Consider the following 24956-nt stretch of genomic DNA (forward strand, 5'->3'; position numbering starts at 1 on the left):
CTATTTTTTATAATGACATGTTATTTATAATAACTGAAAACATGTTAGAGACAAGAGACTGTCAAAATATTTATTATTGTACATGATGTATTGTTTTACTTTGTCTTTTCAAATGGTCTCTAAAATGTATGAAATACTTTGAAATGAGAAAAATGATATTCTTTAAAGAGGTATTCTCAGTAGTAATAAAATGCTGTGGAAAAAGGATACTCTCAAGAGAAGGCCAAGGCTGCTTTAGTATCCAAATAAGCCAAAGTGCTAGTTTTGCCAAAAGAAATTCAAGTCACTGAACTTGTATTTTTCTTCTTTTTTTTCCTTCATAAGTGTTTTGAATTAAGTAAACTTAGATTTGTTCAAAGAATCTATCTATTTTTAAAAATTTTACGGTATGGTTTTACTTATGTTTTTCCAACTCATTATCATTTTCTACAACTCAACATGTCCCAAGCTGAACTTATTACTTCCTTTCTGCCTCAAGTTACTTCTGTTCCTGTTTCCTTTTTTAAGAGGTATGTCACCACGTTTATCCAAGTCACCTAAACCGGATATCTAGGAGTCACCTTGGATTTCTCCCTCTGCATCCAATGAGTCAAGCATTTTTATAGATGCTACATCCATCAGATCTCTCCTTATCACATCTCTTCTTCATAGCTGCTGTCCTCATTGGTCCTACCCAGATTGTAGCAATTATCTCTAAATTAGTCTCCTTATCTCCACTTTGAAAATTTGATCAAGCAAAAGAATGTCAAAACTTCTTTACGTGCTATGCAAACGGATGTGAATTGTTTGCCTATTTTCATCTCCTTCAATGAAATACTCTCTCCCCAAAACATGCTGTCTTGGGGACTGTCAGTCACAATATTCTCACTCCCCATGATATTACAAACCAGGCAGTGGCAGCTTCATCCCCCTTGGCTCAATGACTAGTTCAGGGATGACCTTATGATAAGTAGGGTCAGACATTCTGTCCCAGGACTTTTCTACTACAGATAGAAGAAAAACTCTCTCTTGCTTTTGGCAAACCACAGATTAATTAATTGCTGTAAGACTTATTTCTTCGAAGCTTTCTAGGAGAACATGTTCGAATAGTGTAAAGACACGGAGAAAACCAATTCTTTTACTTATCCTATAAGTAGGCAAAGATTTTCATCTGGTTTTAGAACCAATTCCAATGTTAATAAGGTAACCAGGTTAGTGGTGATTTAAGATTTCTCCTTTATTATCAGTGTGATGGTTCCAAAAATTAATTAATTCCAATTTCTAATTTCAACCAGACTATAAATGCCATTATTTTTTAATCATCCCACATTATAGGATTGCCATAGCAATTTTCTATTTTTTGTTCTAACTTTTATTGATTAAAAACATGCATAAAAAATACACAAAGTGTGTAGTTTAATAAATCTTCACAATTGAATACAATTTTGCTACTGCATATATATTTTATGCACATAAAAATTTTTTAGGATGTTTAAGTCAGGACCATGTTTTCATTTTTCTCAACATCTGGTTCAATCCCAGGCCTAATGATAATGCCCACTATTGATGTGACTGTAGTTTACCTACCAGACATTTTACACCCAGAAGTTATCAGGTAAAAGGGTAGAAAGGCTACTCCAGCACATTCATCTGACAATAATTCTGTCAACAGCTAACAATTATCAGGTGCTTATAGGTACTATTGCCATAGTTTTACAGATTAGCAAACTGTGCTAGATGGAGATTTAAAAAGTGACTGAGATCAAATAGCCAGTAAGTTGAAGAGCAAGACCCCAAGAAAAAAAAAATTCCCATGATCTAAATTAAGCCCCCAGGGTGCCTACGTGGGTCAGTAGGTTAAGTGTCCAACTTTGGCTCAGGTCATGATCTCACAATTCATGGGTTTGGGCCCTGCATTGGGCTCTGTGCTGACAGCTCAGAGCCTGGAGTCTGTTCTGTGTCTCTCTCTCTTGTTCTGCTCCTCCTCCACTCATGCTCTCTCTCTTTATCTCTCAAAAATAAAATACTTAAAAATTTTTTTAAAAAAATTTAAGACACTGAGGTCTTCCACTATGGTAATTACCTTTTTCACTGAGATGAAAAAAAACTTAGCAATTTTTCTAAAGACCAAGAGACAGAGTACCATTTTCTTTAGTAAACATTAGCAATGATTCAGCCTTGGAGGAGGGAGGCAGTTGAGTGAACTCTAATAGCATTTAAAATTCTGCAAAAAAGACAAGCAAGAGCACATGTAAAAATTAGACTTACTTTTTTTATTGTAGGCGTCTTGCATTTCTTCCTAGATTCAGATCACCTCTGAAGCACTGACTTCTTTTCCAGACTGTTGCTTTTTTGGAATCGGTGGAATCCTCAATTTGGGTTCTCTTCCTAATGGATGGGATGATGCTTCTGAGTGGCCAGGCTATCTCTGATCTCTTGAAATGCCTGTAATTTTATTGTAAGAAGATAAATGAGAAAGTCAGATTGTCTTTGAGGCCATTGAGAAAATCCCAACCAACCAAACAAACAAACAAAAACAAAGCTCACAAAATCATTTACCCAAATTGATTAAGGTGAGGAAATTCTTAAGATTCCTTAAGATATGTTAGAAAAAGAGAGAGTGGTCCAAGATGGTAGCATAAAAAGACCCTGAACCTACCTCATCCAATAGACACACCAAATCTACAACTACATATAGAATAATTCCCACTGAAAAAAAACTCTGAAAACTAGCTGAACAGCTTCCTCCACAACAACAGATAAAAGGGCTAGGAGAAGGGTAAGGAGGAAGAGGGATAGGAAAGGAAGAGAGGAAATCTTACCAAACCTACATACGGCAGCACAAACTAGGGAAGGATCTCATAGACCAGAACCTCTCCTTGAAAAGTGAAGCATTTGTGCCCACCCCATATTGGGCATCCTAACCCTTGGGACCTGCACCAGAGAGGAGGTACAAGGAATGTTTGGCTTTTGAAATCAATGAGGTTTACATTCAGGGGACCCGGGGGACTGTGGGAATCTGAGATACTCCTTTTGAGGACCTCCTAGGCAGCCTCACTCATTCCAAGAAGCAGGGAAAACACAGCAGTTTGAGAGGTGACTGAATTATCTGTGAAGGTGATTCAGTTGCTAATTTTAAAGCATCTGTCAGACATATATTAATTGATGAGGGAGTGTAAGGCAAGCTGAGGGCAAAGTACAAACTAACAACACCCACCCCCCCCCCCCCCAACCCAGGTGGGATATGTGTGATATTTCTTAGGTACTCTTGGCTGCCTAAAAACAAAGAAAAGGACAGAAAACAAATGGTTAAACTGATAGAGTATCCATCAGTTTACAAATATCTTAGTAAATTACAAAAAGGCAATCTTATCAATAGCCTAATCTCCAGGAACTCCCTACTATCTTAATGACAATGCTTTGCTAGAAGGAAAAAATAACCTTAGCTTAACAATAGTGAGACCTCCAGTAATCTGTGTCATTAGTATATGGAAATCCCTTTAAGAAAACTCCTTTTGACTTTATCTCTTCCAACTCCACAGTATATAAGCAGTCACTCTTCACAACCCCAGTGCAGCTCTTTCTGCCCACAAGTCCTGTTCCTGTGCTTTAATAAAATCACTTCTTTTGCACCAAAGATTTCCTTAAGAATTCTAGGGGCGCCTGGGTGGCGCAGTCGGTTAAGCGTCCGACTTCAGCCAGGTCACGATCTCACGGTCCGTGAGTTCGAGCCCCGCGTCAGGCATCTGGGCTGATGGCTCAGAGCCTGGAGCCTGTTTCCGATTCTGTGTCTCCCTCTCTCTCTGCCCCTCCCCCGTTCATGCTCTGTCTCTCTCTGTCCCAAAAATAAATAAATAAATAAAAAAAAAAAAAAAAAAGAATTCTTTCTTGGGGCACCTGGGTGGCTCAGTCTGTTAAGTGTCCGACTTCGGCTCAGGTCATGATCTCATGGTTCACGGGTTGGAGCTCTGTGCTGACAGCTCAGAGCCTGGAATCTGTTTCCGATTCTGTGTCTCTGCCCCTCCCCTGCTCATGCTCTGTCTCTCAAAAATAAATAAATGTTAAAAAAAATTTTAAGAATTCTTTTTTCTCTGTCATCTCCAAAGAACCCCCACCACCACTTCAAAACTCCATCATTAATTAGTTAGTGAAGGCACTAGAGAGTGACATTTTTTGCACTCTCTCTGCCTTGCTAACACAGGCAGACACACATGGACACAACCTTGAAGTCTTGCCCCTAGAGCTCATCCTGGTCCTCACTAAAGCCATAGGCATACTCTGCCCCTAGCACTCTTATCTGGCATCACTAAAACTGCAAGCATGCCCTGCCCCCAACACTCTTTCCTGAACTCGATAAAGCCACAGGCAACCACAGCCCCACTAAAGCTGGTAGGGAGATCAATCCACAGGTAGAGGTGTTTTGATTGTCTGGTTCTGGTGGCCAAAGGAGCTTGTGCTTCTTGACCTAAAGGGACTGTAACAATTAGAAAGACATTTATGGGCAAGATACCACACCTAGGATGCTACACAGGCAGCACACTGAAACAATATCCCCAGTCTACATGAAAAAGGCCCATTTAATTGTCCTGGAGCTTCAACCTGACTGATAAGATTCAGGTTTTCCACATATCTAAAGACTACAGAATTGCTCTGAGGGAATGTAGGCAAGGACATACCATCTGTGCACCCTCCCTTGGCCTCACCACAGCTCACTGGTACCCCCCATAAAGCAGCTTAAACACTTGTCTGAAGCCCTGATTCTTGCAAATGTTATTCAGGGGACATGTCCAGATCTCCTAGTCCAGAGGTCAGCATCTATAATTGAGATCCCACAGGACTATATATATTTATAGCACACTTTAAAAGTTGTTGTCTGAGGATCTGGCTTCTAATCAGCCTGAATCTAGGTACTGACTGAGATCACTCCCTTTGGAACAGTGACAGTTTCTGGCGCACGCTCAACAACTGGGACCTGTAAAGAATAAATCAGGCTACTCGTTAGGCAACTCAGGCAATCCCAAAGGTTTGACAGGCAACCAAGAGTGAGGAAAGAGTTAAAAGACAAGGTCCATCTACTACACAAGGACACTTTTTCAACTAGGAGAGGTAGTTGTTTCACCTAACATATGGAAACAAACATAGAGAATCAAGCAAAACGAAAAAGCAGGAATATGTTCCAAATGAAAGAACAAGATAACCTCAGAAAAGACCTTGATGAAACAGACATAAGTATTCTACTTATAAAGACTTTAAAGTAATGGTCATAAAGATGCCCACCAAATTCAGGAGAATAATGATGAACATAGTAAGAACTTCAATAAGTGACAGAAAATATAAGAAAGTACCAGACAGAAGTCACAGAGCTGAAGAGTACAATAACTGAACTGAAAAACACACTAGTGGGGTTCCACAGGAGACGAGATGAAGCAGAAAAAAGGGTCAGAGACCTAGAAGACAGGACTGTGGAACTTACTCAAACAGAGCACATCAATGACAAAAAAGAATTTCAGAAGTGAAGATAACTTAAGAGACCTATGAAATAACATCAAGCAGAATAACATTTGCATCATAGGTGTCTCAGAAGGAATAAAAGAGAAAGGGGAAGAAAACTTACTTGAAGATGCAATGGCTAAAAATTTCCCTTCCCTGGGGAAGGAAGCAGACATTCAGGTACAGGAAGCCCAGAGAGTTCTAAAAAAGATAAATCCAAAGAGATTCATACCAAGACACATTATAATTAAAATGCCAAAATTTAAAGATGAAGAAAGAATCTTAAATGGAGCTAGAGAAAAACAACTTGGTATATACAAGAGAATCCCCATAAGACTACTAACTGATTTTTCAAAAGAAACTCTGCAGGCCAGAAGGGAGTGGCATAATATATTCAAAGTGCTGAAAGAAAAGAACTTCCAATCAAGAATACTCTATCTGGGAATGGTATTATTCAGAATTGAAAGACAGATCAAAAGATTTTTAGGCAAGCAAGAGGTAAAGTACATCACCACTAAGCCAGCTTTATAAGAAATGTACAAGGGTCTTCTTTAAGCTGAAAAGAAAAGGTACTAGCTGATAACAACAACAACAAAATTACCAAAGTTAAGATCTCGCTGGTAAAGGTACATATAAAAGTAGTGGATTAACCATTTATAATGCTAGTATGAAGTTTAAAAAACAAAAGTAGTAAAATCAATTTTAACTATAATAGTCAGTTAAAGGATAAACAAAATTAAAAAAATGTAAAATATGATACCAAGAACACAAAATATGCAGGGATGAGTAGTAAAAAAAAGTAGAATTTTTTGGAATCATTCATATTTAAGTTGCTACCGACTTAAAGGAGACTATTGTATATGAACCTCATGATAACCACAAAGCAAAACATACAGTAGATACACAAAATATAATAAGAAAGGAATCTAAATGTAACAGTAAAGAAATTCATAAAACCACAAGAGAAGTGAGTAAGAGAAGAAGAAAGGAGCAGAGAGGAACTACAAAACCACCAGAAAACAATGAACAAAATGTCAACAAGTACATACCTATCAATAATTACTTTAAATGTAAAGGGACTAAATTTTCTAATCAAAGATATAGAGTAGCTGAATGGATTAAAAAAAACAAGCAAACAAACAAGACTCATTATGTGTCCACAACAGACTCACGTCACATCTAAAAATACACATACACTGAAAATTAAGAGATGGAAGGTTTTCCACACAAAAGGAAATTTTTAAAAAGCTGAAAGTTATACTTATATCAAGCAAAATACTTTAAAACAAAGACTAATAAAAGACAAAGTAGAGCATTACTTAATGATAAAAGGGTAAATCCAAAAAAAGAATACAACATTTGTAAATATTTACATTCCCAACCTAGGAGTACCTAAATATATAAAGCAAATATTAACAGATGTAAGGGGGGAAATTGGCAACAATACAATAATAGTAGGGGACTTTAACACCCCCACTTACATGGATGGATAAATCCATATGGATACAGTAATTAATAAGGAAATATCAACCTTAAAACACATTAGATCAGATGGACTTAATAAATATATACAGATAATTCCATCCAAAAGCAGCAAAATACACATTCTTCTCAAGTGTATATGGAACATTCTCCAGGATATATCACATGTTAGACCACAAAACAAATCTCAATAAATTTAAGGAGACTGAAATCATATGAAGCATCTTTTTTGATCACATGATATAAAACTAGAAATCAATTACAATAAGAAAACTAAAAAAAATCACAAATACATGAAGATTACATAACATAGTACTGAACAACCAATGGGTCAATGAAGAAATCAAAAGGAAAATTAAAAAATACCTCAAGACAAAAGAAAATGGAAATACAACAACACAAAATCTATGGATGCAGCAAAAACAGTTCTTTTCTTTAAAAATTTTTTTAATGTTTATTTTTGAGAGAGAGACACAGTATGAGCAAGGGAGGGCAGAGAGAGAGGGAGACACAGAATACAAAGCAGGCTCCAGGCTCTGAGCTGTTAGCACAGAGCACAACATGGGGCTCAAACTCACAAACCACGAGATTATGACCTGAGCCAAAGTGGGACTCTTGACTGACTGAACCACCCAGGCACCCTGCAGCAGAACCAGTTCTAAGAGGGAAATTCAGAGCAAGAAATAAAAAAAAAAAGCTCAAGAAGTAAGAAATAAGCTCAAGAACTAAGAAAAAACTCAAATGAACAATCTAACTGTATACCTAAAGGAGTTAAAAGTAGTAGAAGGAAAGAAATAATAAAGATTTGAGTGGAAATAAATGAAATAGAGATTTAAAAACAATAGAAAAGATCAATAAAACTAAGAGCTACTTCTTTGAAAAGATGAAAAAAACTGACAAACCCTTAGGTAGACTCACCAAGGGGAAGAGAGGTGTCAAATAAGTAAACTTAGAAATGAAAGAGAAGTTACAAAGATACCACAGAAATATAAAAAATCATAAGAGACTTACTGTGAATAATTATATGCCAACAATTGTACAATACAGAAAAATGAATAAATTCCTAGAAATTATGATTCTTCAAAAAATTAATAAATTCCTAGAAATATACAATCTTTATGGTTCTTTATGAATCATGAAGAAATACAAAGTCTGAATAGACTGATGACTAGTAAGGCAATTGAATCAATAATAAAAAACCTCCCAAAAACAAAAGTCCAGGACCAGACAGCTTAATTGGTGAATTCCAGAAAACTTCCAAAGAAGATTTAATACCGATCCTTCTCAAACTCTTCCAAAAAATTGAAAAGGAGGAAATTCATCCAAATTCATTTTATGAGGCCAGCATTACCCTGATACCAAAACCAGACAAGAAAACTACAAGAAAAGAAAAAAGAAAAAAAGAAGAAAGAAAGAAAGAAAGAAAGAAAGAAAGCTACAGGCCAATATCCCTTATGAACATAGATGCAAAAATCCTCAACAAAATATTAGCAAATTGAATTCAACAATGCATTAAAAGGATCATACATAAGCAAGGAGGTTTTATTCCACAATGAAAGGATGATTCAACACCTACAAAGCAATCATGATACATCATATTAACAAAACGAAGGATAAAAAACATGTCATCATCTCAATAGATACAGAAAAAGCATATAGCAAAATTCAACACCTATTTATGATTAAAAAGTTCCAACAAAGTGAGGATAGAGGGAATATACCTGAACATAATAAAGGTGATATATGACAGCTCACAGCAAACATCATACTCAACAGTGGAAAGCTGAAAGCTTTTCCTCTAAAATCAGAAACAAGACAATGCCCACTCTCATTCAACATTTCATTCAACATTGTATTAGAAGCCCTAGCCATGACAATTAAGTAAGAAAAAAAAAAAGCATTCAAATAGGGGGCGCCTAGGTGATTCAGTAGGTTAAGCGTCCGACTTTGGCTCAGGTCATAATCTTCTGCTTCATGAGTCTGAGCCCCATGTCAGGCTCTCTGCTGACAGCTCAGAGCCTAGAGCCTCTTTCGGATTCTGCGTCTCCCTCTCGGTCTGCAACCCACCCCCACTCCCCTGCTCACACTCTGTCTCTCTTTCCTTCAAAAATAAATAAATATTTTTTTTTAAAAAGTAAACAAATAGGAAAGAAAGAAGTAAAACTGCCACTATTTGGAGATGACTTCATTCTATATGTAGAAAACCCTAAAGATTCCACCAAATAACTCTTAGAACTAATAAATAAATTCAGTAAGGTTGCAGGATACAACATCAATATATTAAAATTGGTTGTGTTTCTATACACTAATAACAGAAATTTACCAGAAAGAGAAATTTAAAAAACCATTCCATTTACAATGGCATCAAAAAGAATAAAGTACCTAGGAATCAATTTAATCAAGGAAATGAAATGCCTGTACACTGAAAACTATAAGACATTAATAAAAGAAATTGAAGATACGAATAAGTGGAAAGATATTCCATGCTCATAAATTGGAAGAATCAATATTGTTAAAATATCTGTATTATGAAAGCAATGTACAAATTCAATGTAATTTTTATCAAAATTCCAATGACATTTTTCACAGAACTAGAACAAATAATTCTAAAATATGTATGGGACCAAAAAACACTCAAAAGAGCCAAAGCAATCTTGAGAAAGAAGAACAAAGCTGGAAGTATCCTGCTCCCTGATTTCAAACTATATTACAAAGCTACAGTAATTAAAACAGTTTGGTATTGGCATAAAAAGATGCATAGATCAATGGAACAGAATAGAGAGTTCAAAAGTAAACCCACACATAAATGGTCAATTAATCTATGACAAAGGAGGCAAAAATATACAATGGGAAAGGACAGTCTCTTCAACAAAAGTTGTTGGGAAAACTGGACATGCAGAATAATGAAACTGGACTGCTATATTACACCACACACAAAATAAATGCAAAATGGATTAAAGACTTAAATGTAAAACCTGGAATAATAAAAAAGAAAACGTAATCAGAACACTATTTGACATTATTCTTAGCAATATTTTTTTGATCTGGCTTCTCAGACAAGGAGAACAAAAGCAAAAAACCCAAATGAGACTACATTAAACTAAAATGCTTCTACACAGTGAAGGAAACCATCAATAAAACAAAAAGGCAACGTTCTGAATGGGGGAAGATATTTGTAAATCATATATCAGATAAAGGGCTAATATCCAAAATACACAAAGAGCTCAATAACAACAACAACAAAATGTTGATTGAAAAATAGGCAAATAATTTGAATAAACATTTTTCCAAAGAAGATATACACAGATGGGCAATAGGCACATAAAAGATGTTCAACGTCACTAATCATCAGAGCAATGAAAATCAAAATCACATTGATATATCACTTCAAACCTCTTAGAATGGTTATTATCGAAAACACAAGAAATAACAAGTGTCAGCGAGGATGTGGAGAAAAGAGATCCCTTGTCCATTGTTGATGGAAATGTAAACTGGTGCCGTCACTATGGAAAACAGGATGGAGGTTCCTCAAAAAATTAAAAATAGAACTATTATATGATCCAGCAATACCACTTCTGGGTATTTATCCAAAGAAAATAAAAACATTAACTTGAGAAGATGTATGTACCCTTATGTCTATTTCAGCATTATTTAGAATAGCCACGATATAGTTATAGTATAAGTGGCCACTGATGGATGAATGAATTAAAAAGTTGTGATATCTACACATCAGAATACTACTCAGCATAAAAAAGAAGAAAATCTCACCATTTCCACAATATGGATGGACCTTTAGAGTATTATGCAAAGTGAAGTAAGTCAGGCAGAGATAGACAAATACCATATGATTTCATTTATATGTGGAATCTAAACAAAACAAAACTCATAGATATGGAGAACAGATTGGTAGTTATCAAAGGGGAAAGGGTTTGCAGAGTGAGTGAAAAGGTCGAAAGGTCAATTGTATGGTGATAGATAGCAATTAGACTTATTGTGCTGATCACTTTGTAGTATATGCAAACATCAAATAATTATGTTGTACACCTGAAACTAACATGAAGTTATAAACCAATTTACCTCAATTTAAAAAAGGTATGTTAAAAATAATCCAAGACTCTTTACTTTGACACATAGCTTGAAAATGCTTGAAAATGCTGAAACATTTCTAGGTGATACATTTGTGTTCTGATTCTGATTTTATTATAAATATTTCTGCTAAAAAATAAAAAGCAAACAGTGGGTATTAGTGATTTGGTAGCTGCCTTTCTTTGGTTATGTTTTTATGTAATATATCTAAGAGGCAAAAAGAAAATTTGGTGAGACAAATATATATACTAATTTGATGTCCTTGCCATGAAATGCTGAAAAGAATACAGTGGAATCAATACATGTTGATTCTGGACTAGAAGAGACCACAACAGGAAGATTGTGTACATTATGGATCTGTAGTCACAGGAGATAAGATAGATTAGAAGCATAAGTTCAAAGTTCCCTTATAATTAAAGTTAATGCATCATTGTAACTTTAAAAGCAAAAGTAAATCTAAGCAATTTAACGGACTTCAAGCTGTATTACAAACCTGTAATCATCAAGACAGTATGGTACTGGCACAAGAACAGACACTCAGATCAATGAAACAGAATAGAGAACCCAGAAACGGACCCACAAACATACGTCCAACTAATCTTTGACAAAGCAGGAAAGAATATCCAATGGAATAAAGACAGTCTCTTCAGCAAGTGGTGCTGGGAAACCTGGACAGTGACATGCAGAAGAATGAACCTGAACCACTTTCTTACACCATACACAAAAATAAACTCAAAATGGATGAAATACCTAAATGTAAGAGGGAGCCATCAAAATCCTCAAGGAGAAAGCAGGCAAAAACCTCTTTGACCTTGGCCACAGCAACACCTTACTCAACACACCTCTGGAGGCAAGGGAAACAAAAGCAAAAATGAACTATTGGGACCTCATCAAAATAAAAAGCCTCTACAGAGCGAAGGAAATGATCATCAAAACTAAAAGGCAACTGACAGAATGGGACAAGATATTTGCAAATGACATATCAGATAAAGGGTTAGTATCCAAAATCTATAAAGAACTGATCAAACTGAACACCAAAAAAACAAATAATCCAGTGAAGAAATGGGCAAAAGACATGAATAGACACTTCTCCAAAGAAGACATCCAGATGGCCAACCGACACATGAAAACATGCTCAACATCGCTCATCATCCAGGAAATACAAATCAAAACCACATTGAGATACCACCTCACACCTGTCAGAATGGCTAACATGAGCAACTCAGGCAACAGCCAATGTTGGTGAGGATGTGGAGAAAGAGGATCTCTTTTGCACTGCTGGTGGGAATGCAAACTGGGGCAGCCACTCTGGAAAACAGTATGGAGGTTCCTCAAAAAATTCAAAATAGAACTACCCTATGACCCAGCAATTGCACTACTAGGTATTTATCCAAGGGATACAGTTATACTGTTTCGAAGGGGCACATGCACCCCAATGTTTATAGCAGCACGATCAACAATAGCTAAAGTATGGAAAAAGCCCAAATGTCCATCGATGGATGAATGGATAAAGAAGATGTGGTATATATAATTATAATTATTAATAAATCATTTTTTAAAGTGAGAGTCATTTTTTCATTTTCATTTTTTTAAGTGAGAGTCATTTTTTCATTTTCATTTTTTTTAAGTGAGAGTCATTTTTTCATGATTAAAAACTATTGCAGTTATAAAATACTATGATACACAATGCTTATTAGGGAGAAACATGGTCCTAACCTTTAAAATATCTCTGGCTCTTTCTTTCCCAAAACAACTATCTGAATAATGTCTTTCAAACCAAGTGGTAGCAACCACAGAAGTCATGCCAGTCTGCATTTGCTTTATTTACTAAATTGATGATCTGAAGAATTGTGAAAGGATAATGATTCCATTAAGCTGTCAGCCCAAACTACTGTGCATGCAGCACTGTAAATTACCCATTTCTTCATTGTGCTCCTCTTATTTTCAAATATTAGACTGGGGTACAGTTAGGCTCAGGAGGGCCCCAGAAGAATATTCTCTGGCCTTGCCTCTCCTGCTTCCCTGCATCCTGCAACTTCTCAATGACATAATATTTCAAATCTCATCTTACAGGAGTCACAAGGTCATGTTCTATGAAGTTCCAAACAATAGCTGCCTTTTAATATGTTGTTTTTCCTGATTCATAGCAACTTTAATATTATCATAAATATGCACCAACATAACTTCTTTCTAAACCAGAAAACCAGGAAGATACCCTCGTCATGACTACAAAAAAAAAGTAACGTTTGGCTAGGCAGAGTGAGCTGTCGTATCAGTACAATACTCAGCCATTAAACAAAGTAGCAGGTGGATAATGACTGAGTTAATAGCTACACAATGGTTCATATTAAAGAAATAATATCAGCTGCTGAACATTCACTATGTTCCATTCACAGTGCTTATCTCATATCTTACAACCTCTGAGTTAGGTGAATTGTTTTCCCAATTTTACAGATGAGGAAACAACAGTTTACAGAAGCTGTGACACTGCTAGCAGCAGAACCAGGATTCCAATCCTGCTTCAAATTTTGACTCTAGAGTTTAATTTTAGACTTCACACAGGAAGCTGTGTGTCCAAACACACAGAGAAACCAAGCTTGGTCCACCATGAAACTATGACATAAAGAAGAAAATATTGTTTTTTCTGAAAGTTTGATATGTCTATAAGGGTGTTACATAGGCAATTTACCTAACTTCCATTATGAAATGAAAGAAAAACTAAAGAGCATGGAAAGCTGGTACTCTTTCAGGAATAATGATAATGAGGTAACACCCATAGAGCCCCCCACTAAAGGCCCTGCCTTTTTTTTAAGTTTCCTATCTGTGGCCCTACAGGCATGAAATTGAAAGGAGCAGACATCCCCATGGCAAAGAAACCCAAATTTCCTATCTGAATTCTCTATAATGTCTCCGTTTTCAAGCTTATTTTTATTTTATTCTTTATTTGGTTCCAGTGCATTCTATATCAAGGAAATAGTTCCCAACCTTCCTTTCGAGTCTGTAAGTCTCATGGCCTTTATTCAATTTCTTCTCATCTATTCTACTATTTCCATGTTTATGCTTCATCTTACTCTTTCTACTTTCTTCTGTGGCTGTGAACATTATGAATACCCCTGCTGCTGTCCTGTGAATGTTACAAACCCTCTGCTTACATTATCTTTATTTTTCTCATTTCTGTATGGTATACCTAAAATAACCCCCCATATTTACATAATAGATAACATCTATATAATCTCTTGTGTATATATTTGCTAAAGACATGCAAACATGTATTTGTTAATTCATAATTTATTTGCAATTGATATTACAGTATTTATCCCAGAGTAAATATTAATTATATAAATTCTTTGACATTTAATTACACATATAGCAATGATTTTTTTTAAAGAATCATTAGAAAATGAACTATATTAAATAGCAAATACATAAAAACTTCACGTAATAGTGATAATTATGACTGATAAATTATAACCTTGATAATGATAATAAAGATGGCAATGATGATGATAAATCTACAAACTAAGTATTACTACACTTGTATACACACAAAAAACCTATCTTCCTTAGGTGTTGATAAAGAAACCTACAAGCCTATGATGATGGTTGACTGTAGTCGTCCCACTAATATTGCTGTTTACACAATTCCTACTTAGTGATTTTGAATTCAATGTATTTCCAAAGGCATTGCCAGATGCCAATGAATACATAAAGATGACAAAAGAGGAAAAATAGAACAAATGCCTTAAAACATTACCAAGTATCAAAAGCTTTCTATTAACAACTTCTGGAAAGCTGAAAAGTAATTCACCTTGCACTCTGCATCATAGATAATCTAGGTTCACATTTACTTACATAACTGCTGTTGTCAGGAGGCTCTGTTATTGCCATTTATTATTTATGGAGTATCAACAGGATTTTAAGACATTGTCCATATATGTTGAGTCACACTCAGTCTACATAGGACAAATGAGATGAAGCATAAAAACCCGGGAGTAGGTGGGAGTATTAAGTTCTTGCTCTCTTTTTTTGTTTGTTTCTATGCTACTTTCCTGGATGACAGAGAACAAAAGCATCACTGTCCTTGATCAAAAAAGGAGAGTAGGAAAAAGAGGAAAACATAGCCTAAGTCAGGACATGTCAAAGAAATGGGAAAAATTGCTTTGATTCATCTATTATAATTCTAGCTTTAGAAAGAATAAAAAAAGAATATTGTTCTCTTGAGTCTCAGGAAGAAAAAAGAAGTCTAAGAAACAAGTGTGAAATCAAACTTAATTTAAGAAAAGAAAATGAGTAAGAAAAACTAAGATTTGCTTTGATGCTTATTCCATTGAGTTTTATTGGTGCTCTTTTTACTGTGAATTATGTAAGTGACATGTTAAAATACTTAATTCATATTCATTTGCCATTAATTTAATTAAATGGCTCTGTTGGCCATTCTTACAATAAAGACAACTGATAATAATGACAGAATTGAGAAAGACATATTGTAGCCCATGCATCATTTTTTAATACTAGAGGCAAAATAGAATCCAGGACTCTGGAGCTAAACTGTATGGGTTCACATCCTGGCTTTGTCATCTACTAGCTGTGTAACCTTAGACAACTTACCTAACCTCTCTCTGTCTCAATTTCCTCATCTTGGACAATAATAGTATCTACCCCACAGTGTTGTTGTAAAAATTCAATTAGTTAATAAATGTAAACATTTAGAACAAGTTCCTTCCATATATTCATCACTATTTAAGTATTTGCTGTTATTTGAAAGTTATTTTTGAAAAAATATGTGACCAATTATGACATTCATTTCTGGTTTTATGAATTTAAAATATTATTTAATATTCATAAAACCAGAAATAGAAGAAAATTCTTAATGTGAGGTACCCGTTAAGAATGCTTCAGGTGGAAAGTAACAGAAAACTCCAGGAATGGTGGTTTAAGCTACAAAAACATTCTGTGTTTATTTTAAAAGAATTTCAGAAGCAGACCGTCTCGAATTGGGTCAGTGAGCCAAAAATATAACCCAGGACTCAGGCTCATTCCAGCTTTGTGTTCTGACCATGCTTAGCTGTCAGCTCTTCATTCTCATGCTGGTTGCATATTATTAGAATGGCTGCCACAACTCCACACATCAAGACTAGATGTAGGCAATGGAGAATTGCCAACAAGTTCTGCACTCACATATGAACTGATATCTATCCCTTAAGAGGATTCAAGTTATTCGTCTTTTAAGACAAACTAGTAGACTTTCCCTAACAGAAGTAAGTAACAGGCTCTCCAACATCAACGAGAGGCCACAGAATGGCTTTAGAGTCAGTCCACTAGCAAGGTCTGTTACTTTGATAATCTATCAGAGGGCTGGCTGCCTGGGTGGCTCAGTCAGTTAAGCATCTGACTCTTGGCTTCCTCACAGGTCATGGTATCACGGTGGTGGGATCAATCCCCACCATCGTGTCGAACTCCTCACTGAGCGTGGAGGCTACTTAAAATTCTCTCTCATCCCTCCCTCTCTCTCTGCCCCGCCCCTGCTCATTCTCTCTCTCTCTCTCTCTCTCTCTCTCTCCCTCCCTCTCTCTCTCTCTCTCTCTCTCAAAAGTAAATAAATAAGCTTTAAAAAAAAAGATAATCTAGGGGCACCTGGGTGGCTCAGTTGGTGAAGTATCCGACTTGGCTCAGGCCATGATCTTGCGGTTTGTGAGTTAGAGCCCCATGTGGGGGTCTTTGCTGACAGCTCAGAGCCTGGAGCCTGCTTGGGATTCTGTGTCTCCCCTCTTTCTGCTCCATCTCCCTCGTGCTCTGTCTCTCTCTGTCTCTCTCAAAAATAAATGAACATTAAACAAACAAAAAAAGATAATCTATCAAAACCAAAACAAATGTCAAACATATGCTGAAAAAAGCATTCTGATTGAAGCTAGAATCAAGAAATCCGCTTATTTATAGGTATTATTTAATATTTTTATAGAGGCCTTAGCCAATGGCCATGAGCAACGGAAATCAAAGATAATCAACTGAAAAATTTAGATTTGAAATGAAATAAAATTAAAATTCAATTCCTCTGTCTCACTAGCAACATTTGAAGTATTCAATGGTCTTATATGGTTAGTGGCTACCATGTTGGACGACAGAGATAGAGAACACTTCTGTCATTTCAGAAAGTTTGATTTGACATTGCTGTAGTTTAGAAGTAAAGTTGTCAGTATCTATCAGCCTTTAAAATGTGAATATTTATTGAATGTACAATTACGCTATTGAAAATAATCTATCCTACTGAAACAGTGCACAAAAATGTCTGTATAAAATTGCAGTATTATTAGCAGTACCCAAAATGATGTAAGTGCCCATCAAGCGAGGGGGATTTAATAAACATTATAACACATCATGCATATATTTGAAAGAATGACATAGATCTATATATAATAATAAGGAAAAATGCTTGCCACGTATTGTTGAGTGAATCAAGCAAGTTACACATGTACAGTACAATCCCATTTTGATTTTAAATTATAGCTAAATTTGTATAAATTATATACATACATTTGCATATGTATCAGGACCAGGATAGGGGGAAGTGAGTGAGGTGCCTAGAGCACAAAATGTAAGGTACTCACTCTCAATGCCTTTTTAATTTTACACACTAGATGCCTGTATCAGAGTCCTGGCTCTGATACTCCTGGCAGAGTATCTTTGAGGAGAACCATACATGAGTAAAGGAGTATTTTCATTTGAATATTTTTTACTTATATATTATCTGATTTTTATTTTTTTAAGGAAAGATGTGACCTGAAGCAAGTTGTTTAATGAGGCCTGTATCCAAGGGACCAATGGCTACCACACAGCAGTGAAAGATCTTCTTTAGCCTGGAGCCCCTTACAGTACGGCAATACGGTAGTATTTAAGCTGGCTTTCATGTTCATTTCCACATAATTTCTGAGAATTTTCATTTGTTTTGTTAATTCTCTGAGTCTTCAACAGAGACTATCTATCTATCTATCTGTCTAACAGAGAAATACTATCACCATTGTATGAATAATCATACTTGCTTCCATTTGTATTTTTTAAATGTTCTCAGTGCTTATTAGTAATAGCTCTTCTAGGGTCAGTTTCTGTATAATTACCATGTAATCGACTGAGCAAAATTTTAATGACTCTTTAACAACACAGAAAGTGGTCAGTCATTTGCCAAATAATTACATTAGCTGGAGTCACTGGTCTGTGTACCAATGATACTCTGCTAACCATGGAATCTCCAACATGAATACGAGTGACTCCAGTCTTTTTCATTTAGTCTATTTATCTTTCCTTCTGGTCAATATTCATCCCCTTGTTATTTTGTTTTTTCCAAGTTTTGAGCTTTACATAATTATTTAAATGAGATTTGATAAACTTATGGTTTCAGGAGAGCATATTTGCTGTATCCTATTACCTTTAGTAATTAAAACTAACAATTGGCTTAGCTTTTTTATTATGCATACTTTTCACAAAAGATAGAGTAGGAAGTGTGCCCTATGTTTTATACTGATAATAAATTGACACAATCTTCTTGCTATTTATATATTATCTCCCTATGGTGTGAAATGTTTCCATTGTGTTTTGTTGTTTTTCAGAGACAGGGCTAATAGTTTCCTTTTCTGTTTTAAAACATTCCAAACCCTCCCATAAAAAATCCAACCCATAATTCCACCATCCAGATTCACAATTATAAATTAGTAAATGGCTGAAATAAACAAAGCATTTTTAAAAATACAGATTACTTGGTTTTTATTTTTCCCAAGTGTAATTCATGTCCCCAAATCCTCTGTTGTGATGCCAGCATGTCACAAGTCTGTTTGTGGAAGAGTGAAACCTTTATCTAAGTCAGCCAGCTGTCTGGGCTCCATGATGCCAAACAATGGATTTGATTATTTTTTCCTAATTACTCAATTAACTTTGGTAACATGAAAATACTGATAGTTGCTTAGAAATTAAAGTTAAGATGATGTCAATTTATAATTTTAAACAAAGTCCCATTTCAATAGGATAAGTGCTTATTTGTTCCTTTAGAGAGTAAAAAAAAAACTAAATTAATATTTTAATATGAAATAAACTGGTTCATGTTACAAACATGTCTGTTTGTAAATTTTACCTACATTCCCTCATTGAACAAAGAGTGAAATCACTTTTAAGGAAAGAAATTAACTGTTTTTAAATAAGTAGACCCATCCTATTTCAGTTATGTGGTAATAGCTCTGCTATTGGCTAGATTAAGTTGCATGAAAAATAACATTAATTTGATTCCTAATACTGTTAATTAGCTTTGAAAAATTTAAATCTTTAAAAATCTTTCAGCAGTCCATTGTTTATGTCCATTATCATAATTACATGGAAGCATTTGTCAATAATATCATTGAATATTTTAGATATTTCTTTCTGGACCTCAGTTTACCTACTTATAAATTTAAAATTAGAATGTCAAAAGAAAAAAATGTCTGTAGTTCTAAAATTCTATAATTCTAAGTTTTGAAATGGTCTAATAAAAATATATTCTTGCTTCATGTTATTTGAGGTGCATAATTTTTCTTTAAAAATTTCTGCCTTATTACTGTATTTCTCTGTCACTGTTTCAAATTAACTACTTATTACTAGCACTATTTGAATTAGATGTGTTAATAAGATACCTTACTTGCAAAGGATGGAGACCCAGTAACGTGTTAGTTTAAGCAAAAACAAAAATGTTGGTTCATATATCCAGGAGATTCAAGGGCTTACTAGCTTTGGATAGAGCAAGCAGAATCCAAGTAGTCTAATGTCCTCAGACATGTGTCTCTCTCCATGTCTAAGCTCTTTGGTTTGAGATTATTTCCAGGCATATTTTTTATGTGGAGCATTAAAAATAACTACCATTAGCTCCATTTGTCTTTACATCCAACGAACTCAGGCAACTTCATTGTTGCAAAAGTGCACATTTTTCCTGATAGCCCTGAAGCCCTGGGATGAGCTGTCTTTGGCCTGGCTTGGGTAATGCAGCCACATCTGAAGTAATTCCAATGGCTAAGAGGATATGCATTCCCATTGGCCTGACATAGATCACACACTCCATCTCTGACATCAACTGTTTTAATCACTGTAGTCACTCTGATTCAATCTATGTGGACTCAGAGTGGAGGAATGAGTCCCCCCTCCAAAAAAATTAGGTGTGGCACATTTAAGGAGAAGGAACTTAGGGCAGGTAAGACCACAAGATGTCCACTGTGCTGACTCCCAATAGCATTCCATCAACTCGAGTCCCTAAACAACATTCTCTACCATCCAATCCATTTGGGCAGCTGTGGTTAATGCAGTTGAGTACAAAATGCTTATTTTACAGCATTGACTTCATATTTTCCATAATCTAGTATCTTACATGCAGTGATGAAACATTTTTAAAAACAAGTATAAAATACATTCTATTATAGAAATGTCTTTTGTTAGTATTTTATACATTGTTTCAATAGTATTTTACACATTTTTTCAATTTTTCTATGTCTGTATTATCTAATTTATAATTTAATATGATAATGAATAGATCAGTAAACATTATTCACTTGCTCACTTTCCAAACTTGTAAGATTTGAGGCTCAGTAAATTTTCTACTCATCCTCAAATTCTTTTATTACTAAGTTATTCATGGGAAAAAATACTGTTCAGTATACTTTCTTTATGAAATCCACTTACGGCATCCACCTACTTACAATAAAATCCTTACATTATCAGTTAAGATCCTGATTTAAGATCCAAGAGAGACGTACAATAGTCAACAGCTACATTCTAACATGCTTATCACTTCTAAAAAAAATTAATTTTAGGCAACTGAACCTTTCAAATTTCTGATAATAAATACTTAAAATTGTCAATAATAAAAATAAATTTAGCACCCTGATTTAAAGTCTTACTTGTATTTCCCTCAGTATTTTAATTGTGTATAATTGATCATATTCATGATTTGTCCAAAATATTTTTACTATCAGGTAATAAATTCTTTAGACAATTCTTCACATAAATAAGCCTCCTCAGACAAGGTCTATTGTGCTTGAAGTGAATAGTATCATTTCAGATGCAAATTGAGGATAGATTGGAGTCTAATGTGACTCACAGAGCCAGATATTCTGCACCTCCAAATAGTTTTATATTGTAATTAAGCACCACTGTATACCTTTAGGCTATTAGGGAGCAAATTTATGAGGTTGGTCAGCATAAAAAACAAGTTACAATTTTTCTCCTTTCTTTCTTTTCTTAAGGAGAATGACTCTTGTTTCTCCCAGCAGTTTAACCAGGTTCTGAGTAGGTGACTCTCTGGTTAAGATAAATTATATAAAGACATTCAATAAATCAATGGCTCTAATTTGAAACATTTGTAGTGCTGGATAAAAGCCAGCCATCTCCTTTTCATGGAACTGTAACACTTTTATAGAAGCAATGAAGACCTGATCTGATTGTGGAGAAGGTTCTTAGGACATTCTTATAAGAAAAAAGTCTTAACAAAAGTGTTCAGCTCCATTGCTTTAAGGAAAGCCTAATGAGAATCAAAAAGTGACCCTATCCCCCTCCCCAAGGAATAAGAGGAGATTATCGCTGAAAGGGACCAAACTACCATTGGAATGGCCCTTAGAGCAAAGCCAAAGGATGGCCATGCTTTGATTTACCCAACTATCCGGTTTCCCCTTTAGTGAAATTTCCCTAGATGCCATATATCCTGGGTGTAGTATCCATGGCCATGAGAACTGATCCATGTAGTGAGGAGTAAAAAAGCACAGAAGTGTTCCATTTTACAGACTGGGTAAATGGGGTCTGATTCCAGTGGGCAACAGCCCTGAGTATTACCTGGGAATCCATGCATGGTAAAAGGATGAGGGAGCAAATATAGTGCTTAAGAGCTTAAACTTCTGAATTAAACTGACCTAAGATCTTTTAAAAAGGCACCTTTACAACTTGAAGCCTGAGTGACTGGGGAAAACTGTCTTATATTTCCATCACCCTCCTTCCTTCTCCAGAAAGTGGGCATAATAATAGCATCTATGGTGTAGGGGTATTGTGAGTTCCTGGCACAAATTAAGTGTGTTCACTCTAAAGAAGGAGTAAAACAGTGGCCCAGAGAACTAACAATGGTGTTGTGAAAGCTGAGTGACAGAGTAGAAAAGCTGAATAAGAAAACAGAGTGTCTCTTTACTTGAAGTCAGCCACATTGTCACATGTCACAGCAGGCAGGGAATGGGCATCTGTCCACACCCACACTGGGCAGCCTGTTAGCCAGTTGGCCATCTTTCTAAAAACAGAACATGTAGTTGCAGCACAAGACACCATCAAACTGACTTCAAGAGTCCTCAAGTGAATCATAGACTAAAAAGTAAAATAAATAAACTCTGATGTGAAAATAATTTCTCTAAATCATCTAGTCTGTTTCCCTTTTACTAGACAGAACTCAATTTAAATATCTCAAAAAAACTGTAACATGACTTTAATTTCAAGTATCTGTAGAAAAATAATTTTCACAACCTCACCTGACAAGCTATTTCAGCACCTCCCAATCTTTATTTCAGAAAGATAAAAAAAATTTGACTGGGTATACAGCAATCATTTCTAATGCATAATGAATGATACTCTGTCTCTAATGGACAATTCTTACTCTTTCTGAAGGGTTTATTTCCTTTAACCAACTTCCAGATCAGTACATTGAATCCTTAATGAAAAAAATGTATATAACATTATAAGTTAGAATTCCACATAAATGTCATATTTAGCACATTCAGGTGTGAAACCATAGGCATGAATTTCAGTTCCAACTTCTCACTACAGTCCAATTTGACTCATAAAAAGTGGATAGTCTCCTGTTCTTCATCCCCTCCAAACATCCCATGGTTTCATTGTCTTCAGCTGTTCACCACATAGACTCACCCAGAGAACATTTAAAAACTTCTGTCACTAGAGTCCCACCCCCAGATATTCAGTTAATTGGCCTGGGGTGTGGCTTGTCATTAGTTCTTTAAAATTCTCACGTGATTCTAGCAAAGTTGAGGGCCATTGCTTTCTGCGGAATTATGTATACAAAGGCATGCAATGCTCTTTTTCTTTTGTCCTTTAGTTTCACAATTTAGTCATTTTAAGAAAGGTTGTAATAGGAACACGATCTCTTTAATTAAGAATACTTAGATGATTGCATAATGATTCTGTCTTTTCATCTGAGTGATTTAGAGAGGAATGATATAGTAACACCTATAGTTACTATAAAATGGTCTCATAAATTCTATCTTTAAATTACTGAAACTATGTTAACCAGCTAATGAACTTCCTTTTTTTTTTTTTTTTTTTTTTTTGGCTATAAACCAAAGCAGACACAAATTTCTATAAAATAAAGTAATAAGCAGTTTTCACCTTGTATAAGAGAGAGATACTCTCTGTTTCTACTAACATCACCACTAGTCTCCCGGGTACCCATGCCTGATTCTTGCACCTCTACCAATGTACTTTATAGTAGGCTAAATAGAGCTCATTTTATTTTCAATTTACAAATAAAAACACCCTATTTGGTGGTGATTTGGATAATTAATGCCTCCTCCTGTTTTACAGTGACTTTTATCTGCAATTCTGTTTGTGAACTCTGCCCCTGCTGTTTCTGGAGCTGCTGGGTTCCTGCCTCTCCATTTTGTTCACCAAACCTTCATTTAACAAATATTTCTGAGGCATCTATATGTGCTATACGCTATTTAAAACTGTGGACTTGTAGCATTGAGCAAGACAGGCCAGAAGAGCCAGTTCTTTCTTTGAGATTACTCTTCAGAAAGGGAGACAGGATAAAGGACAAATAAATAAACATGAAAATATACTCTGGGTAGTACAGAGCATATAATATATCCCAATCTTTTATTCCATTTAACACAATTTGGGAAATTCTCATCTCTGTTTGTATCTAAATAAAGTTTCCCCTCCCTGGTTATCACAAATGATTTAGTTATTTTGTCCCAAGAAATCTTTCACTCCCCCTTGCCAACAAACTCCTATAGAATTAGGTCTAGCTTAAGTTTCCAGAATTTCTTATGTTGAAAGTTCATTCTGACTATTTTATCTTGAAGTTCAGGAGAGAAATGTTGAAAGGGGCATGGCCATAACATTTCAAGTGAACTTAGTCTTGCTTGAAACTCCTAATATGTTAATTATTTTCCTCTTGCTTCTTTGTCGTTTTCTATTAGCCTCGACGTTAAATTTTCTTCCTATTCTAGCTCTTACACTGACCAAAAATGAGATTTTCTGCTCCTTCTATTAACCTGGATATTCTTTCTCTTCACTCATCTCCTAAATTCAATTTGGTGAGTACCATTTTCATTCTACCCTTCTCAAGTTTTGTTGACAAGACTGGTGGTCTTTCTTGCATAGCCATAACACATCATCTATAATTTCTAGCTTCAATTTGCTTAAACAGAGTAAGAATGTTACAACACTATAGAAGTATCTGAGTACCAAAACCACTTAGATTTTTCTGATTTTTTTTCCCCTAGTCTTTTACAGTTCTCTTGCTCATACCTATTCTGATAACACTTGTTTTAGCATTCATTTTTATAGTCTTTCCAAAGTATTCAGATACATTTTCAAGAAACAACTCTCTTTCACTCCACACTGAATATTTCATCAGTTTGATGTTTAATTAAATTACACATTTAAAAATATCAAGTATGATTAACATAATCAGGTTTGAGTGCAAACACTGCTGACTCTTGGTAGGTGCACACCCCAGGGGAGGAAGGCAGAGACATGCAAACAAGAGAGGAAGACCTCCCAGCTGGGAGCATTCAGTCCACCTCTATGTATCTATCACTGTATTTCCCAGACAGAAAGGAATGCTCTGGTTAATCTGGAAGGTTGCTTAAGAGACCTGCTCATATTATATTATTGCAATACAATACAAATGGCTTAAT

At 35.3% G+C, this 24956-nt stretch overlaps 1 protein-coding gene across 14 annotated transcripts in view; it reads right to left on the reverse strand.

Moving 5' to 3' along the window:
* Positions 1-24956, reverse strand: part of LMNTD1 (lamin tail domain containing 1) — a 461495-nt gene that overhangs the window by 332021 nt on the left and 104518 nt on the right. For all 14 annotated transcript variants that reach the window (XM_078450001.2, XM_060658109.3, XM_060658106.3 and 11 more), the window contains one exon: positions 2248-2424. The gene's annotated coding sequence lies outside the window, so the exon portion shown is untranslated. The remainder of the gene's footprint in view (positions 1-2247; positions 2425-24956) is intronic.

The sequence above is a fragment of the Panthera onca genome, chromosome B4 (assembly GCF_046562875.1).
Source record: "Panthera onca isolate mPanOnc1 chromosome B4, mPanOnc1 haplotype 2, whole genome shotgun sequence".
NCBI classification, from domain to species: Eukaryota; Metazoa; Chordata; class Mammalia; order Carnivora; family Felidae; genus Panthera; species Panthera onca.